We start from the raw sequence: 13,742 nt of genomic DNA, 5'->3' as shown, positions 1-13,742 counted from the left end.
TGTGCAATTTTATGAGGATGTCCACAAAGCCACCCTTACTATAGATCATGTGGACCTTCTTGACTCCATTCCCACGGTTCTTCAACAAAACGATATTTTTTTCTTGGATTCTATCCCGGGTGATGAAGAGATAAAGAAGGCAATATGGGAGCTCGACCCGGACAGCTCTCCAGGTCCAGATGGATTTACAGGAGCTTTTTTTAGGAGATGCTGGAATATTGTTGAAAGGGAGGTATGTTCTGCAACTCGCCATTTCTTTAGCTCCAGTTATATGCCTAGAGGGATAAACAACAATTTCTTGGTGCTGATCCCTAAAGTGGAAGGTGCTTCCTCTCTGGACAAATTCCGCCCCTTATGCATGGGGAATTTTTTTTGCAAGGTCATATCAAAAGTGATGGCTTTGAGACTTGAAAAGTTCCTTCCTCGTCTGATTTCAGAAGAGCAAGGGGCTTTTCAAAAAGGGAAATTAATTCATTCGAACATCAGTCTCGCATCAGAGCTTGCTAATATGATGTTTGCTTCTACAAGAGGGGGTGGTCTTGGCCTTAAAATTGACATTAAAAAAGCTTATGACACTATTTCGTGGCATTTCCTGTTTCTGGTTCTTCGTAAGTTTGGATTCTCTGAGAAATGGGTTACATGGCTGCATCAGATATTGATATCGACTAAGATATCAATTATGGTCAATGGAAGCCTGCAGGGGTACTTTGATGTTGAGAGAGGCTTAAGACAAGGGGACCCTATCTCTCCTTTACTCTTTATTATTGCGAAAGAAGTTTTGTCCAGAGAGATTAAGTCCTTGATTCACTTGAATAAATTGAAGCCGCTTCAGGGTCCAAGAGGCGTCCCTACCCCTAGTCATATCCTCTACCCCTAGTCATATCCTCTTTGCAGATGATATTTTTTTCTTCTCCAATTCCACTATGAGGTATGTCAGAAATTTAAAGGATTTTTTGCTTAAATATCAGGAATTTTTAGGCCAATGTATGAGCTTAGAAAAAAGCAAGCTCTTCTTGGGAAAAATCCCTCTTGCCAGGAAGCAGTGCATCTCTGACATTCTGGGCATCCCGGTGTGTAATTTTCCTACCAAATATCTTGGAGTGGAAATTTTCAAGGGAAGAATAAAGAAGGAGGCCTTGTTTCCGATCATGGACAAGATTATGAGTAGACTGGCAGGTTGGAAAGGCAAGCTCTTGTCAATGGCGGGGAGGGTGGAATTGGTAAAAACTGTTATCTCTGGAATGCCTACCCATAGTTTTTCAGTTTACTGGTGGCCTACATCCCTCATCTCTCTGATGGAGAGATGGATGAGGAATTTTATTTGGACAGGGGAGATTGACACGGTGAGGTCGATCACTGTCAAGTGGGACACCTTGTGCAAGCCAAAGGTGGAAGGGGGTCTGGGAATAAGGAGGCTTAGAGATTCTAACAAGGCCATGCTCTGCAAACTTGTTTGGAGAATGAGAAAGGAGAAATCTACTGCTGCTGCTTTTCTCAGAGCTAGGTTTGTCAAGAAAGATGGAAGAACTCTTAGAGACTGTCGCCCCTCCTCTATTGCCTCAGGAATCAAAAAAATGTGGAGTTTTGTGGACGAAAAGGAAAGATGGATTATTGGTAATGGTCTTCTTGCTAATTTTTGGAAGGATAAATGGTGGGGACAGAGATCTATAATGGAGGAGATCAACTTAGATAATTCCAGTTCTCTAATCACTTCTGCTACAGTGGGAGATTTTATTAGAGAGGGACAATGGCATCTTCCAGAGGTAAATGCTCCTTTGCTTAAGCAGATTTTCAATCAGATAAAAAAGATTAAAATTCCCAGTGTGCAGACGGAAGATGTAAGTGTTTGGTCTTTAACGCCTATGGGGAATTTCTCCACGGCGTCAGCTTGGGAGGTCATCAGAAAGGAGTCGCCTAAGGTGCCCTGGGCCTCATTAATTTGGCAAAAGGACTTACCCCCTAGATATTCTACTTTTGGATGGCGGCTGGTTCACTGTAAGCTTCCTACAGACGAGATCATTAAAAGCAAAGGTGTCTACTTGGCCTCTTGCTGTTATCTCTGTGGGATGGCCGAAGAAAATATCGATCATATTTTTCTTCAGTGCCCATTCTCTATTTCTATATGGGAAAAATTTTTTAATTGTTTTGGGATTCAGTGGAAAAACCAGGTGTCGATTGCTAACTTCCTACTATGGTGGAAGAGAAGAGCTACTGGCCTCAACGTTAAAAAGCCATGGAAGATGGGATTTCTGCTAATTACTTATCATCTATGGTGGGAGAGAAATCAAAGAAGGCATGAGGCTAAGGCAAGACAGGCTAAATTTATTTTTGAATCCATCAGACAGGAGCTGATTCTATGTCATGGCAGTTCATGCAAAGAGGTTAAGGCAGTTTCAGACGTTTTATGCTGCAGGAATCTGGGCTTATCGATTTCTCCCTCAGATTCTTCTCCACCCCTTGAGGTGCACTGGTGTCGACCGGCCCCTGGCTGGATAAAGATCAATGTGGATGGTAGTTCCTTGGGTAACCCTGGTAAAGCTGGAGCAGGTGGTGTGATGCGAAACAGTGAAGGCCAGGTTTGTGACTCTTTTAGCATTTTCCTGGGTATTAAGAAGATATACGAGGCTGAGTTTGAAGCGGTATTGGAAGGGATTGCAATGGCGCAGACTCATAATGCGACACATGTGTGGATAGAATCAGACTCGGCGTCTGTGGTGTCTGCGATTCAACGAAGGCAGATCCCCTGGTTTGCTCTCCAAAAATGGATTTCTTTTCTTCATTATTTGGAATCCATTTCTTGGAAAATAACTCACTGCTTTCGGGAAGCTAACCCCATTGCAGATTTTCTAGCTAAAAAGGCCTCTAAATCTGGCCTGTCTGAGATTTCAGTGGAATTTCCTAATCGCATTGTAGCAGAGCTTGTGAATGATGGTGCGAATATGCACAGATTTAGATTTGGCTAGGATGCTCGCTTGCTTTCTCTACTGATGGCCTTGCCGAAGGTGGAGACAGCAAGTTGGGCTAGTGGCGTCAGCTGTATTTTTCTTTTTTTCTCTCCTATTTGGATGTTTTTTCCTTCTTAATAAATTACCCTGTTACAAAAAAAAAAAAAAAAAAAAAAAAAAAAGAAGATGATCTCTACCCAGAAGACAAGGTAATTGTTTAATGAAATGGCATCATACCCTATGCTTATGTAGTTGCACAACATCTTACAATTTTCGAACAAATCTATTGCCATTTAAATCATGTCATATACACTCATGCACAACAAGAATTAATATCAATCCCTTTGGCATGACTATATCTGTTAACATTGAATGTTGTAAGTTTTTCCTTATATTCTTACAAAAAAAAAAGTTTCTACTCAGTTCATCTTTGTTTGTTATTTATTTATTTATTTTCTTAAGAACTATTCTTTACATTATCCTTTTTAGCTTAAGGTCAACAAAGTGAAGAAAATATGAGTGAGCAAGAGCGAGAGCGAAAGAGCTTCTAGGGTTCCTTCCCTTAAACCGCCTGTGCTTGGCGACCATAATCGGAGAGTCCTGGAGGCTAATGGCAGTTTTGATAATATTGGTGACCCCTTTCTTCTGGCGGAATCGCACTTGATTCCAAGAAGGGGTTCTCGCCCTCCTACAGTTCAAGAGGTCGAGGTTGATTTGCAAGAGGTTCCTGAGGATGTTAGCAGGCATTCTTATGCTGGTGTGGTTGGAGGTTCAGTTCTACCATCTGTGGAGAGCCTTCCTTCTCTTGTTCGTGTTGGTAATCTAACTAACATTAAAATTCCACAGGCAGCTTACGTTAGACAGATGGATAAACTAAAGTTTGCTCTCCTCGGTAGAGTAAACTTCTGTCAGACAACCATGGATTCGATTCGTAAAATGGTCAAGTCTTCCTGGGCGGCAAAGGAAGAGGTTCTATTAAAATCCTTGGGAAAAGGCTTTGTTTTGTTTCGCTTTCTCTCTGAAGGAGATATGATGTCTGTTTGGAAAAAAGGGCCTATCAGAATAGATGGACAACTTCTGCGATTCCAAAGGTGGAGACCTGAATTTAGAGTGGATCATGAAGAGATTACTCATAGGCTCATGTGGGTACGTTTCCCAAACCTGCTACAAGAATATTGGGACGAGGAAATTCTCTTAACTATGGCCAAAGCAGTTGGGAGACCTATTGCTATTGATAGGCAAACTCGTGAATCTGTTTATGGGCATTTTGCAAGAGTTTGTGTCGATCTTGATGATTCACAAATGCGAACTGAGGAGATCTTTGTAGAGAGACAACATTTGCATTCCTCTGAAATTTTTGTTTTTAAGCAGATAGTTGAGTATGAAGATCCTCCTATTAGATGTGTCTCTTGTCATCAATATGGCCATCGTTCGGACAACTGTCCAGTGAGTAGGAGAGGCAATGGGAATGAAGGTGAGGCACAAGAAGCTCCTCTACGGCCTGAGGTTCAGCGTCGGTGACAGGAATGGCATCCTAGAGTGGTTCCTATGGTGGTGGAGGAAAGTATAGCTATGCAAGGTGATGACGTGGTAGGGGGTGTTCAACTAGGAAACAAAGATCCCAACGCTCCTTTTTTGGCCACTAGCACTCAAAATTTATCTAATATCTTATCACATGGAGGAATTATAGGAACTGAATTGGTGGAAGGGAATAATATTGCATTAGTTCCCAACTCTCAAGAGGAGGTGAGAGAGATCCTACACAAAATTTTCAGAATAATGAGAAGAGGTAGGTGGCTTTGATTTAGGAATGGGTGCTCCGACCCACGACCAGTTTCTACCCATTTTGAGCGACCCAGTTTATACGCCCAACAACTTTGTGGAGGGAGGTCAGCTCGAGGTTGTTCTAGCTGACTCTGAGTCGCCAATGTCAATAGCAACTCAAGAAAATGGGCGTATTGTGGTGGTGCAATATGACTTGTCCAGATCTACGGAGGAGGATGGTCGAGACTTCAGCCCAGTTATTCATCGTCCTAACCGATCAAAAGATACTATGCCTGAGTCTTCAGCTCGAGATGCAACAAAAAAAGGGAAACGGCGACAAGAGGTAGGGGTAGTGGATGGGCTGCTTAATCAATCTACTGTAGTGGGCGCAGCTGGTCGCCGCACCACTAGATTTTCCGCAATGTTTCCCAATGAAGTTCCTTTTTTTGAACATCAGGGGAATTGGCAATGCTCATGCTCATGCAGAGTTGCGGTTATTGATTCGAGAACATTGTCCGGATTTTTTATGCATAGCTGAAACGAAGATTGACCCATTCCATTGCCCAATTTTTTTTCAATTCTCTGGGATATGGGATGAATTTTTTGCACAACAAGAGGAATGAGGCAAAATCAAATGTCTGGTTTTTTTGGAAGGATGCAGTCATATCAAGCCCTTTGGTTGTGTTGACTCCAACCAGCACCTCTCTTTGTTTATTGAGGCAAATGGTGTGCGTTTTTTTTGCTCATTTATTCATGCAAGTTGTTTCCGAGCAGTGAGACATCATTTTATGGTGTGACCTGAGTGGGATCTCTGGTTCTGGCCTTCCTTGGTTAGTCATGGGTGATTTCAACTCTTACTTTTTCTCTCATGAGAAGTGCGGTCCTGGTAGATACAATGTTGGATCATCTGATGATTTTGCGGCTTTCATGGATTCAGCATGTCTACTCACTGTTCCATTTTCAGAGCTGAAATTCACTTGGTCTAATAACAAACAATCAGGAAATGTTAGAATTGTCCTGGATCGATCTCTTTGCAATGAAAAATGGATGTAACAATTTCCAGGATGCTCTCAGCGTGTTCTTCCTCGAGGCGATTCGGACCACTCTCCCATAATCTTGGATTGTAAGGAGATTCCTCGTCCTTCTAATGTTCCTTTTAGAATGCAGCGTTTTTGGGCAAAATATCAGGATTTTAAGGAGGTGGTTCGATCTTCTTGGGAGGAACCTCTACGGGGGACTCCGATGTTTATCGTAATTAAAAAATTAAAAAGATTTAAAGTCATTCTCAGGTCCTGGGCTAAGGAAGTCTTCCCTCATGTGGATATGGAAGTGGAAAAAATTAAGGCTTCTCTGGAATCGGTGCAACATGCAATAGAGGCTGATGGATTTAATGACTATCTTTTTGAGTAGGAACGAGCCGCTCGTCAAGAATTGGACCAAGCAATGATGCTCCAAGAGAAATTCTGGGCTGAGAAGTCTAGAATTAGGTGGTTAAAAGAAGGTGATCGATGTACAAAGTTCTTTCATTTATCAGCAAAAATTAGAAGAGGAAGAAATGTTATTAGGGTTCTACAAAGAGACGACAGAGTGGTTCTCTCGAATCCTAATGAAGTTGGCCAGCATCTAGCTTCTCATTTTGAAAATTTTCCCAAAAAATGAGATGCAATGCGATGTGATTTGATTCTTTCAGTTATTCCTGAGCTCCTAACCGCAGAAGATAATTCAATGCTGTCTGCAATTCCTACAAATGAAGAAATAAGAGGGGTTATTTTTGATCTTGATCCCACTAGCGCTCCAGACCCAGACGGATTTCTAGGTACTTTCTTTAGAGTATGCTGGGATATTGTGAGTTTCAATGTTTGCAAAGCAATCCAATTTTTTTTTTTTTTTTTCTGAAGGGATTGTTACAAAGGGAGTAAATAGCAACTTCCTTACATTGATTCCCAAAGTTGACAATGCATCTAAAGTTGGGCAATTTAGGCCAATCTGCTTAGGAAATTTCTTCTTTAAGCTAATTCCTAAGATTTTGGCTATGAGATTGTCTTCTTTGCTGCCTCGCATCATTTTGAAGAGTAGGGGGCTTTTCAGAAAGGTAAAATTATCTTCTTTAATATTGGAGTTGCATCAGAGCTCACTAATATGATGTCAACTAAATTCTTTGGTGGGAGTATTGGCTTAAAGTTGGATATTCAGAAAGCATTTGATACGCTAGAGTGGAGTTTCTTTTTTGATGTAATGCAGAAGTTTGGATTCTCCCAAATGTGGATCTACTGAGCAGATTTTAAAATCAACAAGGCTCTATGTGCTTCTTAATGGAGGCCCTGTTGGTTTTTTTTGATGTGGGTAGAGGACTTCGCCAAGGTGACCCTCTTTCACTGATGTTATCTATTATTGTTGAAGAGGCTCCATGTAGAGGCCTTCGTGACCTTCGGAATAGAGGATTGATGAAAGGTATTCCAGGCCCGAGGAACATTGAAACCCCATCCCATATGCAGATGATCTATTGATTTTTATGAATGCAGAATTGTGTGGCATCAAACATCTTAAGAATTTCTTGGATTCATACCAGGCAGCCTTAGGTCAACAAATCAACCTTCAGAAGAGCAAGATTTTTCTTAATTCAATTCCTCAAAGCATAAGGCACAAAATAAAGGAGGTTTTAAAGATTCCAAATTGCAAGTTCCCTACCAGATATCTCGATGTGGAGCTTTGTAAAGGAAGATTTAAAAAGGAAGCAAATTTCCCATTGATAGATAAGATAAAGGCTAGATTAGCTGGATGGAAGGGCAGACTTTTATCAATGGCTGGAAGAGTAGAACTGGTGAAAACAGTGGTGAGTAGTATCCCTATACATAACTTCTCTGTTTATCTTTGGCCAGCTTCTGCTCTGAGTCAAATGGAGAAATGGATTCGTAACTTTATTTGGAGTGGGGACCCTTGTCTCTCAAAGGCTGTTACTGTGAAGTGGGATAAGCTTTGCATGCCCAAGAGGGAAGGTGGGTTGGGCATTTGTCACCTCATAGATGTAAATCTTGCAATGCTCGCTAAATTATGTTGGTACATCAAAATGGAGAATTCTCTTTTTGCTTTGTTTCTTTGTGGAAGGGTTATGGCAGTGGATGGAAGCTTAAAAAAATCTATAAATTCATCTTTTATCATGCCAGGTCTCTGCAAGGTGTGGGATTTTGTGTGTAGTTCTGAGAGGTGGATTGTTGGCAATGGCATGTCAATCAGTTATTGGTATGACCGATGGTTGGGACGCAAGAGTTTACATGATGAGATAAATGGCATTCACTTTCTCCCTCTTCATTTGAATGCAAAAGTTTCAGACTTCATTGAGGATGGGCAATAGGACCTACCTTTAGTAAGCTCTTCTATAATGCAAATTATAAGTGCTTGAATTGAGGCTATCCTTCTCCCTTCAATTTCAGTTTCAGATAGAAGAGTTTGGTCTCTAATTGAATCTGGCCAATTCTCAGCTTCATCAGCATGCGAATAACTAAGAGAGAAGAAGGCGGTTATTGGCTGGCACCGATTGGTCAGGATGAAGGGGCTCCTTCCTCGTTGTTCTATTTTTTGATGGAGGCTGGTGCATAGTAGTTTGCCTACGAGGAATCTCTCCATCATTTATTTTTGGATTGCAACTTTACAATATGCATATGGACGAGTATTATTAATTATTTTTCTCAAAGCTGGTGTGGCTTTGGAAGAGTTACTCTCATGGTGGAAAAGAAAAGCAAAGTCAATTCAATGTAGTAAGGTATGGCTCCCATTATCAATTATTGTTCCTTACCACATATGGACAGAGAGAAATAAAAGAATTTTTGAAAATCAACATCAATCAGTAACAAATGTGATAACAACTATCCTTCGAGATCTACAAGAGTACTCTACTCATATCTCTATAAAAGTTACTTTGCTGGCGGAACTCCTTCTTGCAAAGAAACTGATGGTGGCAATTCCTAGATCTCCCACACGAAAGATTTTGGAGCTCTTTTGGAGTTTTCCACCTACGGGATACTCCAAATTAAATATTGATGGATGCTCTCCTGGAAATCCAAGGTGTTCAGGAGCTGGAGGCATATTGAGAGATTAGATGGGCACTGCTCTAACTTGCTTTGCATATTATGAAGGCATCGGGACAAATTATATGGTAGAATTCTCTGCTTTTTTCATAGGGATTCAAATGGAAAAGAACAAAGGTCTTGATAAACTTTGGATCAAAAGCGATTCTCAAGCAGTTGTGAGTTGTGTTCAGTATCAAGTGATTCCTTGGTGCTTTGAACAAAATTGGTGGCATATGAAACAATACCTGGACAATATAAATTGGAAAATCTCTCATTGTTACAGGGAGATTAACTCAGTAGCAGATAAACTAGCCAAACATGCTGCAACATCTAGAAGTACTACTATTTGGGATACAACTCCTCATTTTGTTAATCATGATCTAACTTAGGATTTTCAGCAGAGACCGAGATATTGGTTTTTGTAATTTTGTTTATGTAGTTTTCTTTTGTTTGGTTTGCTTTTTCTGCTGATGGCCATGCTGAAGGTGGAAATGCAATCCAATAGATCTATTTTGTACGCTCTTATTCTTTTGTTCTATTAATGATATTCACTTGCTGACTTTTAGAAAAGAAAATAAGATCAACAAAGTATATATTAAAATGAGTGAAAATATACAGAAGCCCAAAATTGGGAAATAAAAACGCTTCTAACATTCTACTCCACCTTCAGTATTGTCATCGGCCGAGAAGGAAGCTAAGGCAACTAATAAAAAGCACATATTGAATTAACAGCCTAGACATCATATAAAGCGAAATCTAGGCCTCTCCATTGCATCCCATTAGTAAAATAAATCTGTAGTTGGAGTTAAGATCGTATCACCTATTTGAGCTGATCTCAAGTTAAGGCTAGACCAAATGAATGGCTATTTAATTAGGAGAAGGTGAAATATTTTTTACACCTATTATTCCCTGGGAATAGTTTATCATTGAACAATCAAGCCTTATTTTCTTATATAAGTTAAGAGTAATTTAGGAGGCCAAAATAGACGGATCTTAATTGTTTAATTTTTTTCTTAGACCAAATCTGAGTTGTGTTGTAAGGAGAGCTATGGTTAGGGCCCTTTTGGATCTTAAAAATAAGTAGTTCAATTTGGAATATATTCTCCTGTAAGATGTGTTGTGGGAGCCATTGTGATGTTAAATGTTTTTGTATAATTGATGATGTTACCTTTAAAGAACAAAGGGGGAGATTTCAGGTTTTCAATTTTATCCTAATGTGTTTCTTCTTTGTGCAGTTTAGAGGAGAGACGAGCAATTGGCTTTCTATACGATTGTTTCCTACATTTGGAGAAAAAGGAATTTCCAATTTTTCAGAAACAAGACAGAGACTTTGACTTGCATTATCAGAGATATCCAGGAACCTTTCCTAGTTCAGAAATGGGGAATGCATAATATGTGGGCGGAGACAGAGTTGAACTATGTGGGGAGTCTTCTGATTCACTTGCTTGTTGGTGGGTGTTTCTGTTGTTTTACTGGCCATTTTGTCCTTTTTTACTTCTCTAGTTGTTCTTAGTATGTGGACTAGGAATTTAGGAATGTTGGCTTAGATTTTCTGTATTTATCAGTTTCTTTTGAATCCATCTTTATATTGTGGTGTTATACTCCACGTGGGAGAATTAATCACAATTTTGAAGCTTTAGCTTTCAGTCATGATGGGGATTTTCATTGGCCGATATTGAGAAAATCCTATATCAACGGTAGGTGACTTGATGATTATTGAGAACACACCTCTCCTTGTCCTCCCTCTTTCCCTCTTCTGGTAGTACGAAAGCAAGCCTTCTCCCTCTGTGTCCTCTCTTCTGCTTAGAGGAAACAAATCCGCACAAGCTTACACTCTTTGGTTTTGAAAACTCGACCTGGGTGGGTCGACAAAAACGGTAGAAAAAGCCTAAATCTTTCATCTCTTCTTCTTCTCCCCCTGTCCGTCTTCTGGTCGTATGAAAGCAAGCCCTCTCATTCTATGTCCTCTCTTCTCACCTTGGAGGAAGCAAACCCGCAGAAGGTAAGAGATGAGTCTGCAAGTATATAGGGAATGTATTTTTTTTTTTGGATTTGTTCATGAATGGTGTTTGTAAATCGTTAATGTTTTGGATTTGAACTCATTTTCTGTTCTTTATTCATCTACTATCTTGAAGTTTTTTCTTTTAGGATCAAAGCAATTGGGTTGTTAGGGGTGGTGGAAGTAATAAAGAATGCAGGTGATTTGCATTGCTTTAACATCACTTTAAAATGGGAATCTTTGAATGTGATGAATGATGATACTTGGCTAGGTTATGGATGTGGGCTGTGGCTGAACCCAACCATTATAGTATTAACCATCAAAGGTGGGTGGGAGTTGGGTAAGAGCCATTAATATCCTCACTTATTTGTTGAGATCATAATGTGCAATGGGTAGGATTCACTGCTCCTTGAGATCGGAAGGGGAGGTGTATCACTATCATATGTAATGTCTGTTAATTTTGAACTCCTTACTGCTCTTTTCATCTTTTTCATTTCCTTTCTCCTCGGTTGATCCAAGCCTTGCACCAAAAAACCAAAAAGTTGATTCAAACCAGGACAAAAACCAAAAAGTTGATTCAAAACAGGACAAAAATTGATACCTCTCTATTTTTGTGCTTGGCAACTGTGAAAGAGCCACCCTTGTACAGGTGGAATCCTCAATTTTGCAATTTTCATTGAGAGCTTCTTACAGACAGTGTTTGGGGAATCTCATTTGTCCATCCATTGCAAGCTTTCAGAAATCTTTCTCAATCTTCATCCCTAACCCTAACCAAGAGGAAGAGGCAGGGAGATTTGAAGACACAAGAGAGAAGAACTCTCGCTGAGTGGGAGAGAGAGGGGGTTTTTGTTTTGGGAGAGAAGAAAACACAGAGAGGTGTCACTGGTTTAGAGAAGGGCTTCACAAAGAGGAACCGTTGGCTGATCAGAAAGGGGTTCACAGAGAGAGGTCACTAGTTCAGAGAAGGGCTGCGATAGTGAGAGTTTTTTAGGAGGGCTTGGTGCTTCAGTTTGAGAAGAAGGTTCATCCTCGAACAGGTAAGAATTTACACCTATTCTTCCTTTTGCTGCTGATAATGCTATGCAATACTTTCTTTTTCAATTTTTTCTTTTCCCTCTCTAGAGTATGATGTTTGAATCCTAATATAGGCGGTAGATCTTGCTCTGTGATCAATTTTCAGTCATGCTCTGTGATATATTTCAGCTCAAAACAAGATTTGCTGCTATGCTGAATCTTTCCTCTCTGTTTTGCTTTCTTTCTTTTTTCCGTTTGTCTCTTTATTAATTCTCTAATGATGCTACCCTATCCCTAATGTTAAGGACATCCGATTGTCTTTTTTGCTGAATCCCAATATTTCTTGATGTTCTTCAGTAAGCCTAATGATGCATGTCTCCTTTTTTTTTTTTCTTTTAAAAGTATGATGGATCTTGTATTCTTCCTTTCCCATTTAACTCCCTGGATTCATTCTCATCGTTACTTGATGCAGCCTTGTCCTTTTATTATGTGCTAAATAGTTCATGATTAGAATTACAATGGTTTCTTGTATGGTCTCTACAAGTTTCTAGTTTAGGACTAGCATTAAGCCAATAAGAACACATATTCCAGGGTTATGTTTCAGCTTGTATCGGTTCTGTTTACTTGGGAATCAAGGCTACCGAATGGTATTTATTTCCATTAGTTCTGCTTTGGCCAGCAAGGTGATCAGCCAGGAAGAGCTGCAATTGATTGGGTATTCTCTTAACCTTGGGCAACAAGTTGATGTGTTGACAAAGAGGATCGATTGGTAGTCTATAGAGTTGATTTTGGTTTGCTTTCTTGTTAACAGTGTTTGGAAGTCTTTGTTTCCTATTTACTTTATTTACTTTGAGCTTTAGTCTTCTTGTATAAGGGAGAAATCTGCTAGAGGCTTTCTTTCTTATCATCAGTCTTTGAAGACCAACATCAAGCCCCATCGGTTGCCGTTACTTCTGAGATTTTCCAGACCAAATCCAAGACCTGCGGTTCAGGTTTTCCTCTAGAAACTGAGGCAACTTCGAGTGAACAGATCTCAGCTCAACACCATCAGTTTAAGCAGGATTTTAGAGTGGTGGTTCAGGTCACTAGAAGCTGTCTTTGACCAAGGTTGGAGTCCCTTATGGAGCTTCCACATCTAGTTCTTGAAGGTTTCCTATTTCATGATCTTAGTCAAGAACTTAAATATTTAAACGATAAACTACCAATTCAGGCTATGCTTTGTGGAATTTTATCAAGGTTTAATTAACCCTCATGCGATTATGCGACCCTGATTTCAGCTCCACCTGGGCTCTCTTTTATTTTTGGAGTTCTTGGGTTTCTTTGATGTGATCTCTGTGTTCAATTTAAGGTAAATGGAATTCTGTCTAGATTGTTAGCTTGTTATTCTAGGGATAATTACCCACTATTAGACAGGTATAATTAGTGTTTAAAGTCCCAGATGTTGTCCGATCATTGATGTTCTGTTCTCTATCTTGTTTGCTAGTCTTAAGGTCCTGTTTTGTCCTAGCTGATTGGTTTTGTTTTGTTTCTTTTTACAACTGTTGGGGGATTAGTCTTACACTGATATCAGTGCCTATTGGAGAGATTTTGGGAGTTGGGCATTCATACCTGTCCTTACTTTACAAGTCCCAAACATAGAACAGCAAACCATATGATTATTGTTATTGAATTTATTTTTAAAATTGATTTCTAAACCTGTCACTGCAATTCTGGTTTTCAATCGAGTTTCTGAACCTAATCCTTTAGGCTTCTAGAAACCCATCAAAAAACCTATTACCCTCACTCATCTACAGTTTCAAATACTTAATCAACATACCATACATGAGAACTTGAGCACAACCCATATGAATATGTGCAACCTCATCTAGATTTACCTTGGGTACCATAGTATGTCTTAGAGTGTCTTCTCTTTTCCTTCAGACCATGTAACAAAGGCTCCAAATTGAATTCTAA

General features: G+C 39.8%; 1 long non-coding RNA gene across 1 annotated transcript; it reads left to right on the top strand.

Annotated features, from left to right (window-relative positions):
- Positions 1-10,582: 10,582 nt before the first annotated feature.
- Positions 10,583-12,276, top strand: LOC122069466. Its single transcript, XR_006137459.1, has 2 exons — positions 10,583-10,778; positions 11,515-12,276. It is a non-coding gene; the product is annotated as an uncharacterized LOC122069466 (long non-coding RNA).
- The last annotated feature ends 1,466 nt before the right edge of the window (positions 12,277-13,742 follow it).

The sequence above is a fragment of the Macadamia integrifolia genome, unplaced genomic scaffold (assembly GCF_013358625.1).
Source record: "Macadamia integrifolia cultivar HAES 741 unplaced genomic scaffold, SCU_Mint_v3 scaffold624, whole genome shotgun sequence".
NCBI classification, from domain to species: domain Eukaryota; kingdom Viridiplantae; phylum Streptophyta; class Magnoliopsida; order Proteales; family Proteaceae; genus Macadamia; species Macadamia integrifolia.
Note: the sequence above shows the minus strand (reverse complement) of the source record. Positions and strands in the feature narration are given on the sequence as shown.